General features: G+C 37.7%; 1 pseudogene; it reads left to right on the forward strand.

Moving 5' to 3' along the window:
• The first annotated feature begins 1289 nt into the window (after positions 1-1289).
• The window catches only part of LOC122122574, a 60659-nt pseudogene continuing 47603 nt past the window's right edge, over positions 1290-14345 (forward strand).

The raw sequence follows: 14345 nt of genomic DNA on the forward strand, positions 1-14345 counted from the left end.
ATTATTAGACAAATAATGGACTCCATTATATTTTCATGTTTTTATACTACATATTTTGATAATATTCACTTTCATTACCCTCTTTTGCCTGTCTCTTCCCATTGTTCTTCCAGGTTTTTACATTTTTCCCTCTCTCTCCCTCCATCTCTTACCCTCCCTCTCTACGTCTCTCCCCTCCCTCTCTTTCTCTCTCATTCTCTGTCTGCCTCTCTGCTAGTATTTGCTTTTCACTTTTTGCCTTCATTCCACCTTTTAAACAAAGCCTCAAGTTCTAGCTTTCTCCTAGTTAATTGGAATTAAGATTTTTAGCCAGGCATCGGTGGCCCTCGCCTGTAATACTAGCTATTCAATTTGTTGAGATCTAAGGATCCGGCTTCAAAGCCAGCCCAGACAGGCAATTCCATGAGACTCTTATTTCTAATTAATCACCAGAAAAGCAGAAATGGCTTTGTGGCTCAAGTGGTAGAGTCCTTGCCTTGAGCTGAAGAGATGATGGGTAGTGCCCAGGCCCAGAGTTCAAACCCCATGACCGACCAAAAAGATAAATAAAACATTTCCTTAGATTTTTCTGTCAAACCGTGGTCATAAATTAAATGTATTCATGTAGATAATATAGGAATTTAATGTTGTTGGCTTATTAACAACTATTTAAATTATTTTTGACAAATATAATGAACCATGCTTTATGAATCTCATCTTATTCTGAAATACTACAAAAATAGTAGAGTTTTCGGACCCTTCCTAACCTAATAGGAAGCCCTATTCTATATCAGAAGTATATATCAACCATTTCTTTCTCCTGTATTCACCTTAATTTACATCTATTCCTTTATTATTTTTATTTGTCAATTGTCTTTAAGTAGTTGTAGAAAAGAGGTGCCATGTGACAAAGCAGTTTATGAATACAGTGTCTATTGATCCTTGTCACCCCTACAACATTCCCACCCCCTCTGACACACCCCTTCCCTTATTTTTCGTAGTTTTGTATTATATGAAATGAATTCCTTTTTAGAAAATTAATTTAGTTTATAGTTATGATAAAGAGGTAGTTGCATGAGTCAGAAGAGAACATTTCCTTTCATGAAGCATCTTCTGTTCACTCACTCTCTTCCAATGAGCTCGACTACATTCTGCCCCTTCCTCCCTTCATTTATCTACCTTTTCCCTACTCTCTTCTTTGAGGTACCCAATTTCTGCTAATATTCTCAGGCTTTGACCTAGTCTTTCTAAAGGTTGTAGAATTTGGGCAACATTGGCAGCAGTGATGGTGGAGCAGGAAGGCTCCCACAATGAAGCCCACATTCACATGCAAGGTAAGGTGTATGGAGAAGGGCGGACAGGACACAGTACACCAGAAGTACTGGACGCTCTTCTTCAGATACATGTCCCAGAGCAAGCCTTCTGAGGCCCAGGAGCTCATGTGCTCATGAGCATACTGCTGTTATTCCCTCATGGCCAGCACAACAGCACAGCAGCACTGTACATGCTGGTGTTGTAGTCCCCAAAGAAGGCAGAAGTGGATGTGATGTCTGGCTAGGGTTTTGTTTGATGGACCCCACTTCTCCACAGCCCTGAAGTGTTCCCGTTTGGGTTCCTGGAAACAGTTACACTCCTGGCTCCATCCGCTTTGGGCACTGACCCTATGGAAAGAGAAAACTCCTGGGAATCTTGATATTACTTCCTACCCTCCACAGACGGTGTGAGCTGCACCAATATCCTGGTGGAGGAAGCCCACAGCTTCCAAGGCAAGTGGACATGATTATGGCCCAGGCAGCGCTGCAGTTTCTCTATTGGAAAAACAAAAGCTGGACTGTGGTCTTCATCATGTATGCACAGAAGCATCATCCATCAAGCACGGGTCGCCCTCTGTATAATCCCTGCTCCACTTCATCTGGTTTCTGCTGCTGACCATGGATGGTGGCACGCTGACCATATTCATGTTGCTGTGCTAGCAGTGCCAGCCCTCCCTATGCAGGCACCCAATTCATGACAAGTACCTTGACAGGATAGGACAGGATAGGACAATTCTCCCTCAGGGTGTATCCCAAGCTTTTGTCTTCCTATGGAGGTGCTCAACCACCTCCTTGTCTCCCTTACTCGTCACCTAAAATGTTCATTCTTACTTATGCTCTATGTATTAAAAACTTATTCAAAGACAAGTTAACTGTTCATGGCTTTCATACTCACTGCTCTAAATCCTGAGATGCCTACATTATGTCATTCTGCTTTGAGTAAAAACCCTCCAAATAGATTTTATGGAAGCTTCCAAGTGTTATATGAAAAACAAGGACTGAGTAAATGAAGAATCAAGTACTTAATGATTAGACAACTCAATGTCCTGAAAAAAATTTCCCTTCATTGCCCAGGACATGGAATATAATTCCAGACAAAATTCAGCCAGGTATATTTTTAAAGAACCTTTTAGAGGGCAACTACTCTTTCTTCACTTTCTAAGGAAGTATTTTGTAGAATCAAAATGATCTCTTCAAAGTTTTAGGAAAAATCAATAATAAATTCTTTAATTCCTAGAGTTTTCTTGATTGGAATGCATTTAAATGTAAAATAATGAAATATGCATAGATTCCATTTGTCTCTTTCTTCCTTAAGTAGGCTTGATAGGTTTCATATTTGAATAAATCATCTGAAGTTATTTATTACTTCACTTTTTAATTTTACAACTGTAGGATTTCTGATAAAGTATTCATTTGTTTTGGTTATTGGCAACTGGTTTCTTCTCTGCTTTGTTATTATGTATTTTGATCAGTCTTTTTAAATATATGTCCATTTATTGATCTATTCTGACACAGCTTCTATTTTCATTGATTTGTCTCTGCTGTGTTCAAAAGCAAGGTTTTTAAGCCACTTAACAAAGTGATTCTTAAATATCCATAGAGGAGCAAAAGAAGAATAGAAGAGAATAGAGGAATTAAAGAGTATCAGTTTAAGCTTGAAATCCTAGCTACTCAGTAGTCAAAGAGCTGAGGATTTTGTTTCAAAGCCAGCCATGGGAGGAAAACCTGTGAGACTCCTATCTCCAAGTAAAAACCCAAAATGCTGGAAATGGAGTTTGTGGCTCAAGTAGCAGAGCCCTAGGCTAGAATTATTGATGTGAATTCCCAGTGTCCTGGTAAGTTGTACTTTTTTTAGCAGTATAAATGTGTACAGTTTTTAAGCCCTTAATATAACCCACTTCATGTAGTATAAAGTTACACATGCTCTGATAAGTCTGTATGGTAATCACTGAAATTTAAATTTCGGTCTTCCCGAATTTTCCAGTTTTCATATGGTCATTTCTCATTTAGAAACAAATTATTTCAGATTTTATTTAAAATCTGAGACTGGGATTTGTATTTGGTGTTTGATGTTGTTGCTCTTCAGCTAGTACTATATCAACTAAGCTATGCGTGTAACCCATAATTTCAGATTTTTCAAAATGCCAGAGAAGGTAATAGTGATAATGCTATTAAGTCCTTCACCCATCTAGATACCCACATTTGGTTTGTTTGGGTTCCTAGTTTATCAGTATATTTATATGTCATAACTTTTGGTTTTGATTTTGTGCTGTTCCTGGAGCTTGAAATCAGTACCTTGCCCTCTCCTTGAAACTGGACATTGTTAGCACACATAATTATCCTAGCTACTCAGAGAGCTGATATCTGTGAATCCAGGTTTTAATCCAGCCCAAGAAGGAAAGATGATGAGTTTTTTTAATCTCTAAGTAATCTCCCAAATGAATTTGGAAGGGAATCTGTGGTTCAAGGGTAAAACACCGCCCTTGAGGGAAAACACGTGAGTGAGAAGGTAAGGTCCAGAGTTTAAACCCCAATATCAGCATTCAACAACGTTGTTTTCCTTGAGCTTGATATTAAATTGCTCAGAAAATAATCAGCATTGTAGTAATGTTCAGCACTACTATTACAAACATCATTTATATTTATTGATGTTATTCCATTATTTTCCTAAATTTTACTTACACATTAATATCCAGTAATGGAAAGACAAGATTACTGTTTCACATGTATTTATGGTACTTTAATATATGGATGAGAGGGGCATACAAGGAGTTTGGATTGAAAATAGATATTTACAAGCTCTTCACATGAGTAAATGATAGCTGAAGAAGCTCTGAGCATGTATGAAATAAGTTAAAGAAACCAGAAAGGAAAGATAAGGCATGATTCTGGAAAGCAAACAATTTTGGAAGGATAGAAAACAAGGAAAGTATGTAGATTTTGGTAAGAACTTTGTAACCCACCTACACAGTGAGCACATTTGATTCCTTATTTCTAGTAGAAGGCATTTCCGTTAACTTTATTTTACAAAGTTAAACATGATTAATATTTAATTTTAACTGAGTTCGCAGTTAAGCAATTAGTCTAGCCAGGCGCCAGTAGCTCATGCCTATAATTCTACCTATTCAGAGGGCTGAGATCTCCAGATGCTAGTTCAAAGCCAGGTTGGACAGGAGTCAGTGAGACACTTCTCTTCAATTAACCAGGAGAAAATTACAAGTGTCACTGTGACTCAACATGGCAGCACTAGCCTTGAGTAATAAATCTCAGAATTTGAACCCAGGCCCTGAGTTCAATATCTCTGAAATTATTCTTAAAATAACTTGTTCTTAGTAATTCTTTAACTTGTCTAGAAGAACGTTTTAAACTTTGGGATTTTTTATTTCATGTTGACAGCATGGTTTTTTAAGATATGCAGAGAAAAAATATTTATAGTCAGAATTGGTTTGGTTTCCTTTGTATTATAGATTGCCTCTACACCCAAAGATCAGGTGGAAAGCAGATGGCCAAATCCTGGCTCTTGGCAATGGAAATGGATTTGTGTTTCTATTATCAAAGAAACAAACTTATGAAATGATAGTCTTTATATATAACACCTTAATAGTAACTTTAAAATTATTATTACTATTATTATTAATATTATTAGTTTTTGTTAGTTGTGGGGCTTGAACTGTGGGTCTGCACGTTGTCCCTGAGCTCTTGAGCTCATGGCTAGTGCTCTACCACTTCAACAAGATTACACTTCACATTTTCTGAACGTTTAATTGGAGATAAGAGTCTCATGGACCCTTAGTTCTCAGCGTCCCTATTAGCTAGGATTACAAGTGTGAGCCACTGGCTCCTAGCAGTAAGATTATTTGGAAAAAGACAAAAACCCATGATTGTACCTTTACAATATCACAATCTGACAATAGTATCTGTAACGTTAGTTGTATGAAGTAACCATAGGCAGCAATCAGTTGTAGATCTCACCATGTCCTGTCCAATGCTAGATATTATTTCATTAATTTATTTTACTTTTTCCTAACAAAGTTCATTATGAATGTCCAACAACACAATTTTCTATTGAGCACAAAGAACTCTTCAGCATATTTATTCCAACAAACAGAATTTTGAACTTGTTCTTTAAAAAAAAAACTTTGCCAGTCCTAGGGCTTGAAATCAGGGCCTGGGCAATCTCTCTGAGCTTCTTTTGCTCAAGGCTAGCACACTACCAATTGAGCCACAGCACCACTTCCAGTTTTTCTGTTTATGTCATACTGAGGAATCAAATCAAGTGCTTCATGCAGGCTAGGCAACCATTCTAAAACTAACCACATTCCCAGTCATTGGGAATTATTTTGTTGTTGTTGTTTTAAGATAGGGTTTTTCTATGTGTCCTTCTGTTGACCTAAAACTTGGGGTGGTCTCAAGCTAACTTCTAAATTAGCCTCTCTATTTAAACGATTTATTGTTTCCCATCCCCTCCACAAACTATATCAACATCAAATACAGTGAAAACAGCGGTTATAACTTTGGCCGGGGGGTGGTGGCAGGAGGTGGGGAGCAATGGGAGGGATGGGAAATGGGAAGGGATGGGAAGGGGAAACAAAGGAGGAGGCAACAATGCTTGATAAGAAATATACACATGATCTTGCCCATTTAATTGTAACTCTTCTATATGGTATTTTCATAATAATAAAAGTCAGCCTCTCAATTTCAGAGATATCAGACATGGGCCAACATATTCAGCTCAGGATTCTTTGTAAGAGAATTCTTTCAGAAATAAAGTTATTCTGTCTTCCATGGACTGGATGTCTTTTTGCATTCGGCACTGGTAATCACATTTCTTGTACTGGTGTGTTTCTCCTGCTAGATCAATAGAAATATTTCAGGCTCCCAACTTGAAACGGAGCTGTGTGACCAGCAACATCACAATCTTGTGAAAAGTAGCAGCTGGCATCATGTGTATGGCAGCCAGCTGGACCTCAGCTATCTGATGTCTTTGTTCTCCAACAATGCAATCATTTCTATGCACAGTCTGAAAACAGTCATAAGTAATTTTTTATTTATTCCATCCTCTTCCCAGCTACTTGCCATTCTGAGCTATATATGTTTTACATTCTGTTAAACATTAATTACTATTTCCTGCCATTTTCAAAAGTAACATATATGTCTTAATTTAAAATTCATTCAAACATGACAAAAACGTTAACATAGTTGCTGTCCACCATTGGTTCATGTTTTAACTCTTAGCTACTCTAGAGGCCAAAAATGGAGGATCCTGGTTTAAAACAGCCTATGCAAAATAATCTGCGATATTTCTCCAATTAAGAAACTAAAATCTGGGTTGGGAAGGTGGCTCAGTGGTAGAGCGCTTTCCTTGCATGCATGAGGCCCTGGGTTCGATTCCTCAGCACCACATAAGCAAAAAGAAAGAAGCCAGAAGTGGCGCTGTGGCACACGTTGTAGAGCACTAGTCTTGATCTGAAGAGGTGAGAGAGAGTGTCCAGGCCCAGAATTCAGGCCCCACTACCGGACCCCCCAAAAGAGAAAGAAAGAGAGAAAGAAAGAGAGAAAGAAAGAAAGAAAGAAAGAAAGAAAGAAAGAAAGAAAGAAAGAAAGAAAGAAAGAAAGAAAGAAAGAAAGAAAGAAAGAAAGAAAGAAAGAAAGAAAGAAAGAAAGAGAGAAAGAGAGAAAGAAAGAAAGACACCAAAATCCAAGCTGGTGCCGGTGGCTCAATCCTGTAACCCTTGCTACTCAGGAGGCTGAGATCTGAGGATCACAATTAAAGCTAGCCTAAACAGGAAAGTCTGCGAGACTATCTCCAATAAACCACTACAAAACTGGAAGTGGCACTGTGGCTCAAGCAGTAGAGTGCTCGCCTTGAGCTGAAGAGTTGAGGGATAGCGCTCAAGACCAGAGTTTAAGCCACATGACCCTCAAAAAAAAAAGAAAGAAATCAAAATCCAGAAGTGGAAATGTGGCTTAAGTAGTAGAATGGCAGCTTTGAGCAAAAAGACTAAGTAAGAGTAATATATGTACTTCAGACTCCATTATTTACTCATGGAACACACACATACACACACACACAATCTACATTCTCTTAGACTTCCATTCTTGAGCAGTATTCCATGCCATTAACTTAATGCATATTTTCTCCAAATCCTTATGGTAGGGAATAAAGTACTTTTGTACATATGATAATGCAACTTTTGAATTTTTGGTTTTGAACTTTTTTTGTACTTATGTGAGAAAACAGCATTTTTTGAACACTAAATAGTAATCACTGTGTTGGTAAATAGGTGGGTGACAGATTGACAGATGCAGATAATACCACTTGAAAATTTTCTTCTTTAAATTTAAATATATAATATATATACACACATATGTATGTATTTAAAATTTCTGCCAAGATTTTATTTCCATTATAATGATCTATTTGTTCCATTATATAAATTTAACATATTGTATATTTCACAGGAGATTAATATTTATAAAATTTTCTTTCCTTGCGAGACTAAGTCCTACAGTGTAGACCATACTTACCTCAAATCTTTATTCTTCTCTGTTTCAGGTTCCTGAGTAATGGCTGGAATCACCATGTGCTAGCATAGTACCATATCCACCTATATTATTTATATTTTTGTATACTTGAAAATTAGTGTGAACAACTTTAAGCCATAGTATCATCATGAATTTGAATGAATTTAATTCTGAGTGAATTCAAGTATGTTAGACATACCTGTAATCCCAGTACCCAGGAGGATTTAAGTTTAAGAGCAGCCTGAGCTACCCAGCAAGTCCTTGTCCACAAAGCCAACAATTGTGTGTGTGTGTGTGTGTGTGTGTGTGTGTGTGTGCTGGCCCTAGGGCTTGAGCTCAGGGCCTGGGCACTGTTCCTGAGGTTTATGCTCAAGTCTAGCACTCTACCACTTGAACCAAAGCTCCACCTCCAGCCTTTTTAGAAGGAGATTGAGTCTCATCCACTTTCTGTCCAGGCTGACTTAGAAACTAGATCCTCAGGTGTCAGCCTCTTTTTTAAGTAGGATTACAGGTATGAGCCTGTAGTAGTTGTTGTATAACTGTTAAGTAATATGGTAAACATCATGCCATTTTATACTCCCCCCCAGCAGGGTTTGAGTGTTGCACACACACCTAACACACAACCTGCTCCATGTTTGATGACATCCAGGTCTCATAATCCTGTGAGATAAGTATTGTTATGCTCACTTTACCTATGAAGAATTTGAGGTCCAGAGACTTTAGTTAACTTTCCATCCCCAGCTAATATACAGTGCAGCCTGTATTCAAATTCAACTAGTTTTTTTTTTTTTTTTTTAAATTTCAGAAAACATGGCGTCAGCATGTGTTCTAGTCAACATGTATTCTAGCATGTACTGCTCTTTACAGGTACTGTTCTCTGCCTGATAGATTAAATTTCTCCTGTATATATGACTTATTCCTCACTCTTTAAATGTTTACACCCCCTCTCATAAGCTAGGGAAATAAAAGTGATGAGAAGAACCATTTTTGAAGAGGAAATTGATAATGGGGTTTGAACTAGCTATTACATATTAGTCTGAACTTCTTCCATGTGAGTTATTCCTCCAGCACTATTTCTGTTTTTTTTCTTTTATATTGTTATTATAAAGATGATTTAAACAGAGGTTATAGTCATATAATTTAGGTATGAGTATATTTCTTTTTGGAAATATCAGCCCATCCCTTGCTCTCTCAGTTTTTCTCTCTCACTGGTTTGTTTTTTTAATTAACTTCCTTATTATTATTATTTGATTATTATTATTTTATTAATATTGTGATGTAGAGGGCTTTGTTACATAAGTGTGGTAATGACTACATTTCTTTTGTCTTTATTTTTGTTATAGTCAGTCATGAGGATTGAACCCAGGGTATGGGCACTGTCCCTGAGCCCTTTTGCTGAAGAATCTCACTCATCTTGAGCCACAGCTCTATTTCCATGAGTGCATTTCTTTGTGGACAATATCACCCTTTCCTTTCATCTCTTCCAGTTTTCCCTTACTTCCCTGTCAACGTCTAGTGCGTTGGGGTCCCTGGGTAAGGGTCGTGAAATCACCAGGACATAGGGGATGCAGAGTGCAAAGAGCAATTGCCACTGCATGCTGTGATTTATTATTAGTGGGTATTTAAAGACAAGCAAGCATGATCTTTGCCAAGATTTGGTCAGAAGACATTTACACAAAAAATTTCAACAGATACAATTTTACTTGACCTATGAGACAATATCTTGGTATATTATTGTCTAAATTATTTTAGAGCAAGCTCAAACCACTTCTCCAATCTCAGGAAAATGCTTGACCAACTATTCATCTATGCTTAAGCAGGCAGAAGTGCTACTTCCTCAGCTCCCAGGAGTCTGTGACATGTGTTTTGAGATAGGGAGAGAGAACATTTTCATTCTCTAGCCTGTCATACCAAGAGCTTTCCTAATCCCAAACACAGTCCTCAGATAATCCTGAGGCTGAAGCCTGCATCATTCTGCCCCCTCAACATAGACCCTGAGTCGTCACACTTCCCCACCAACAAGTTGCATAGTGCACTTTCAACATAGTCTCAACTGAGTACCACTGCTCCATATGTTCATCTTTTGTGCCTCCATTTCTATGCCCCCTTTACCTTCCCAAAGAGAAGTAAATGAAAAAAATGACAAATATGTCTAAGACAAGCAAAAAGGTGAGATAAGTTGATGTTAGGTGAAATGAACCTGAAGATGAGGATTCAAATGTTTTTGCTTTCATGCAATTGATTCTAACATACTATAAGATGATTTTTTTGTTGCTTTGTATGTGCCTCCCTCACGGTATAACCCCTGCTTTCACTGTATATGATGTAGGTATAATTTGTGGAGGGGAAGGGAAAAAACAATTGTTTAAATAGGTGTACAGGTGGGCCCATTCCAACAATGAGATATACAAATCGATATGTCGAAAAATGAACTTTACAACTTTGGCCAGTGGAGGGGGGGGGGGCTTAGGGAGAGGGGGGGCTGGTGGGAAGGGATGGGAAGAGGAAACAAAGGAGGGGGCAAAAACGAAAGAAAATAAAGAAAAATATTATCTTGTTTCTGTTTCCTGGTCACTGGTTATTTTTGAGGTAGGATTTGTGTGTGTGTGTGTGTGTGTGTGTGTGTGTGTGTGTGTGTGTGTGTGTGTATACTGGGACTTGAACTCAAGGAACTGACCTTTAGCTTTTTTTAGTCAAGGATGACACTGTAAAACTTGAACCAAACTTCCACTTCTGGAATTTGAACTGTTAATTGGAGATTAAAGTTTCACAGATTTTCCTACCTGGGGTAACTTAAATCCACTTTCCTCAGGTCAAATCCTTCTAAATAGCTAGATTTACAGCTAGATGTGAGCCACTGGTAGTGCTTGGCCTATCTTCTTTTTATTAAGGAGTTGAAATGTAAAAGAAATTTGCAATAGTAGAACAAAAGAAATCAATATAACTTACGCCGCTTCATTAAGTTTTAATAATTTGTCATATTTGATATGTACATAACAACATTTTTGTAAATGCCCCTGAAATTTTGTTTTTATCTGGGTTTTTTCCTCATCATCAACTTGATTTTATAACTTTTTAACTAATAAATATTGATGAGAATATGCCCAGAGGGCATTATATTTTGTTGGCTTTCATTAGGAAATGGTGCAAGCTAACACATGTCATGATAACTTTTTGTACTGGAACCTCATGATATATTCACATTCTTAGTCAGAAGGCATCAGTGCCTGTTACGAATCATCTAAACCTGACAAAACCCAGACTGAGGCCTTGTGACCACTTTCCTCTATGTCATTGTCTTAGATAGCAATGCTGAATCTCCAGTGACCATGACAGAGCCCTCCTGGACCCTCTCAGAACACAGCCAAGATAATCATTCAAGCATGATGGGAGACTGGTGTCTGCTTCCTCTGAGGAACAGCACAGGAACTGTTAATTCCTTAAACTGTCCTCTGTACTGAGGGTTCCTCATTGAGCATGGAAACCTAAGAATTAAGGAGACATTAAACTCTCTCTTCCTTCTGCAGGTTGTGGACCGGTTTTCCTTCTGCTGCTGTCATCTTCTGTGGAAAGAAATGATCTAAGCTCTAGAAGACATTTTGCTTATTCTAGGCCCTTAGCTTAAGTCTGGGATTTATATTTAGACAAAAAGATATGTAGTGATAAAAATAGCAAATTAATATTTTTTCTATTCTATTTATTACTCAAATATATTTTCAAATTCTACCAATAATTCTTTTTGTGTGTGTGAAAATACCGTACAGAGGGGTTACAATTACATGGGCAATGTAATGAGTATATTTCTTATCAAGCATGGTAGCCTCCTCCTTTAATTCCCCTTCCCATCCCTTCCCATCTCCCACTCACTGCCCCTCCTCCCAGCCAAAGTTGTAAAGTTCTTATTTCAACATAACGAATTCTACATCTCATTGTTGTAATATGTCCACCTGTATCCCTATTTAAATGATTTGTTTTTTTTTTTCCCTTCCCTTCCTCAAATTATACCAACATCAAAGAGAATGAAAGCAGGGGTTCAAACGTGAGGGAGGAACATACGAAACAACAAATAAATCATGTTATAAATATGGTAGAAACAATAGCAAGAAAGAAAAACCATTTGAACACTTATCTTGGGGTTCATTTCACCTAACATCAACTTATCTGAGCTTTTGTGCTTGTCTCAGAAATATACTAGTTATTGCAAATAAGGGAAACCATGGGATCTAGGTTTCTTTGGGCCTGGCTTATTTCACTTAATATAATTTTGTTCAAGTCGTTTCATTTCCTAACAAATGGGGCAACGCCTTTCTTTCTGAAGGAAGCATAGAATTCTATTGTGTATATTTACCATATTTTCTTGACCATTCATCTTCTGTGGGCATCTTGGTTGGTTCCATTTCTTAGCTATGGTAAATAATGTTGCAATAAACATAGTTGAGCTGGTAGCTTTAGTATGGTCTTGTTTGTGGTCATTTCGTTAAGTGACCAAAAGTGGGATTGCTGGGTCTTAGGGGAGCTCTATGTGGAGTGTTTTGAGGAACCTCCATACTACTTTCCAAGGTGGTTGAACAAGTTTACACTCCCACCAATAATGCAGTAAGGTTCCCTTCTGTCCACATCCCCTCCAGCATCTGTTGTTATTAGAGTTCTTGATTATAGCCATTCTATCTGGAGTGAGGTGGTATCTCAATGTTGTTTTGACTTGCATTTCTTTTATGGCTAGGGAGATTGAGCATTTCTTCATATGTCTACTGGCCATCCTTCTTTCCTCTTCAGAGAAGTTTCTCTTTAAGAACTACACTGTAATTTTTTAGAAAAGCTAACTCACAGCCACAAAATAAGCACCCAGAATTGAGTATTCATATGTGGGAGTTGAATCAAGTGCTGAAAGGCACATTAATGAGCACATGAAGGGTGGAGAAATACAGTTATAAAATCAAATTCATAATTAAAATGAATGAATATGTCATTTTAAAAATGCATTTAATTTTACATGCATTTAGTTTTATAACTAATCTTTACATGCCTCTTGCTTTTTGTACTTTTAGGTTATCTTTCAATCTGTCTTATGTAGGCAATGCATGGACCATGTCACTGTTACCTATCCCTCTTGTGTTGCTGAGATTAATGGTATGAGTATTCATGCTTCACTTGTTTTTGAGATTGGTATGCATACATTTTTGGGAGGCTATGTTCACATTGTGATGCTGTAGATCTCTGACTTCTAACAAATATTGATCATAGATGTGAGATAGCATATCAGGCAATTCAAAGTCTTTTATCCCATTTTCAAGAAATATTCAAGTTTGTTTTCAAAAATTACATTCAAAATGACAAACAGCAAAAGTAACTCCTTACATTATCTGATTAGTGAAACTATATTTTCACACTTACTTACCCTATATTTTAACAGGAACAAACCTATTTTAATATTTATGCCAGTGATTAAACTCAAATTGTAGGCATGCAACAGTGCCTGACATCTGTAACTCTCGTTATTTGGGATGCTGAGACCTAAGCATAGTGATTCAAACCCAGCCTGAGCAGGAAAGTCTGTGAGTCTCTTGTCACCAAATAATCACAGAAAAAAACAAAAATGTCATCGTCGCTCAAGTGCCTTGAGCCAAAGCATCCTAGTTCAAGCCAAAGTTCAAGCCATAGGAATGTCAAAAAAGAGATTAAAATCAAATTGCCTTCAATCACTCATTTAGAGAATCTGTAGTGAGGGCAGGCTACTGGAGTTCACATCATTAACTGAAGAGATAGAATTTGAGATGATCACTGTTCAGCATCAGTCAGCAAGGAAAGTAATAAGATCTGCACATCGAAAAACAGGCATGTTGGAATGCACTTGTGATCCCTCAAATTGGCCGACAGAGGTCAGGAATTTAGACTCTGTTTGGCGCTCAGCAAAACTGATAACCTATGAGCAAAGTAAATAAAAAAAGGATTTGTTGTTGGGTGGTTTAATTTTTTGAGTTCCAAGTATATTTTAGATATGAGACCCTTGTCCGTTGTATGGCTAGTAAAGATTTTCTCCCAGTCCGTGGGCTTTCTATTGATCTTGCTAGCTATGTCATTTGCCCTGCAGAAGCTCTGCAACCTTATACAATCCCATTTGTCCAACCTTTCTTTGATTTGTTGTGTTTCCGGGTCTCTATTCAGAAAATTTCGGCCTGAGCCAAGGAGACCCAGGGTTTCTCCTATTCCATCCTGTAATGTTTTCAGAGTGTCTGCTTTGAGTTCAAGGTCTTTGATCCATTTGGAGTTGATTCTGGTGCAGGGTGATATATAAGGATCTAGCTTTAGTTTTCTACATGTAGTTAACCAGTTTTGCCAGCACCATTTACTGAAGAGGCTGTCTGTCTTCCATTCTATTGTTTTAGCTCCCTTATCGGAGATTAGATGGCTATGGGTCTGTAGGTTCTAAGTAAGTGGGCGAAAGACTTAAAGAGAAGCTTCTCTGAAGAAGAAAGAAGGATGGCCAATAGACACATGAAGAAATGTTCAACATCCCTAGCCATAAAA

The sequence above is a fragment of the Dipodomys spectabilis genome, unplaced genomic scaffold, assembly GCF_019054845.1.
Source record: "Dipodomys spectabilis isolate Male_0828 unplaced genomic scaffold, ASM1905484v1 ptg000211l, whole genome shotgun sequence".
Classification (NCBI taxonomy): domain Eukaryota; kingdom Metazoa; phylum Chordata; class Mammalia; order Rodentia; family Heteromyidae; genus Dipodomys; species Dipodomys spectabilis.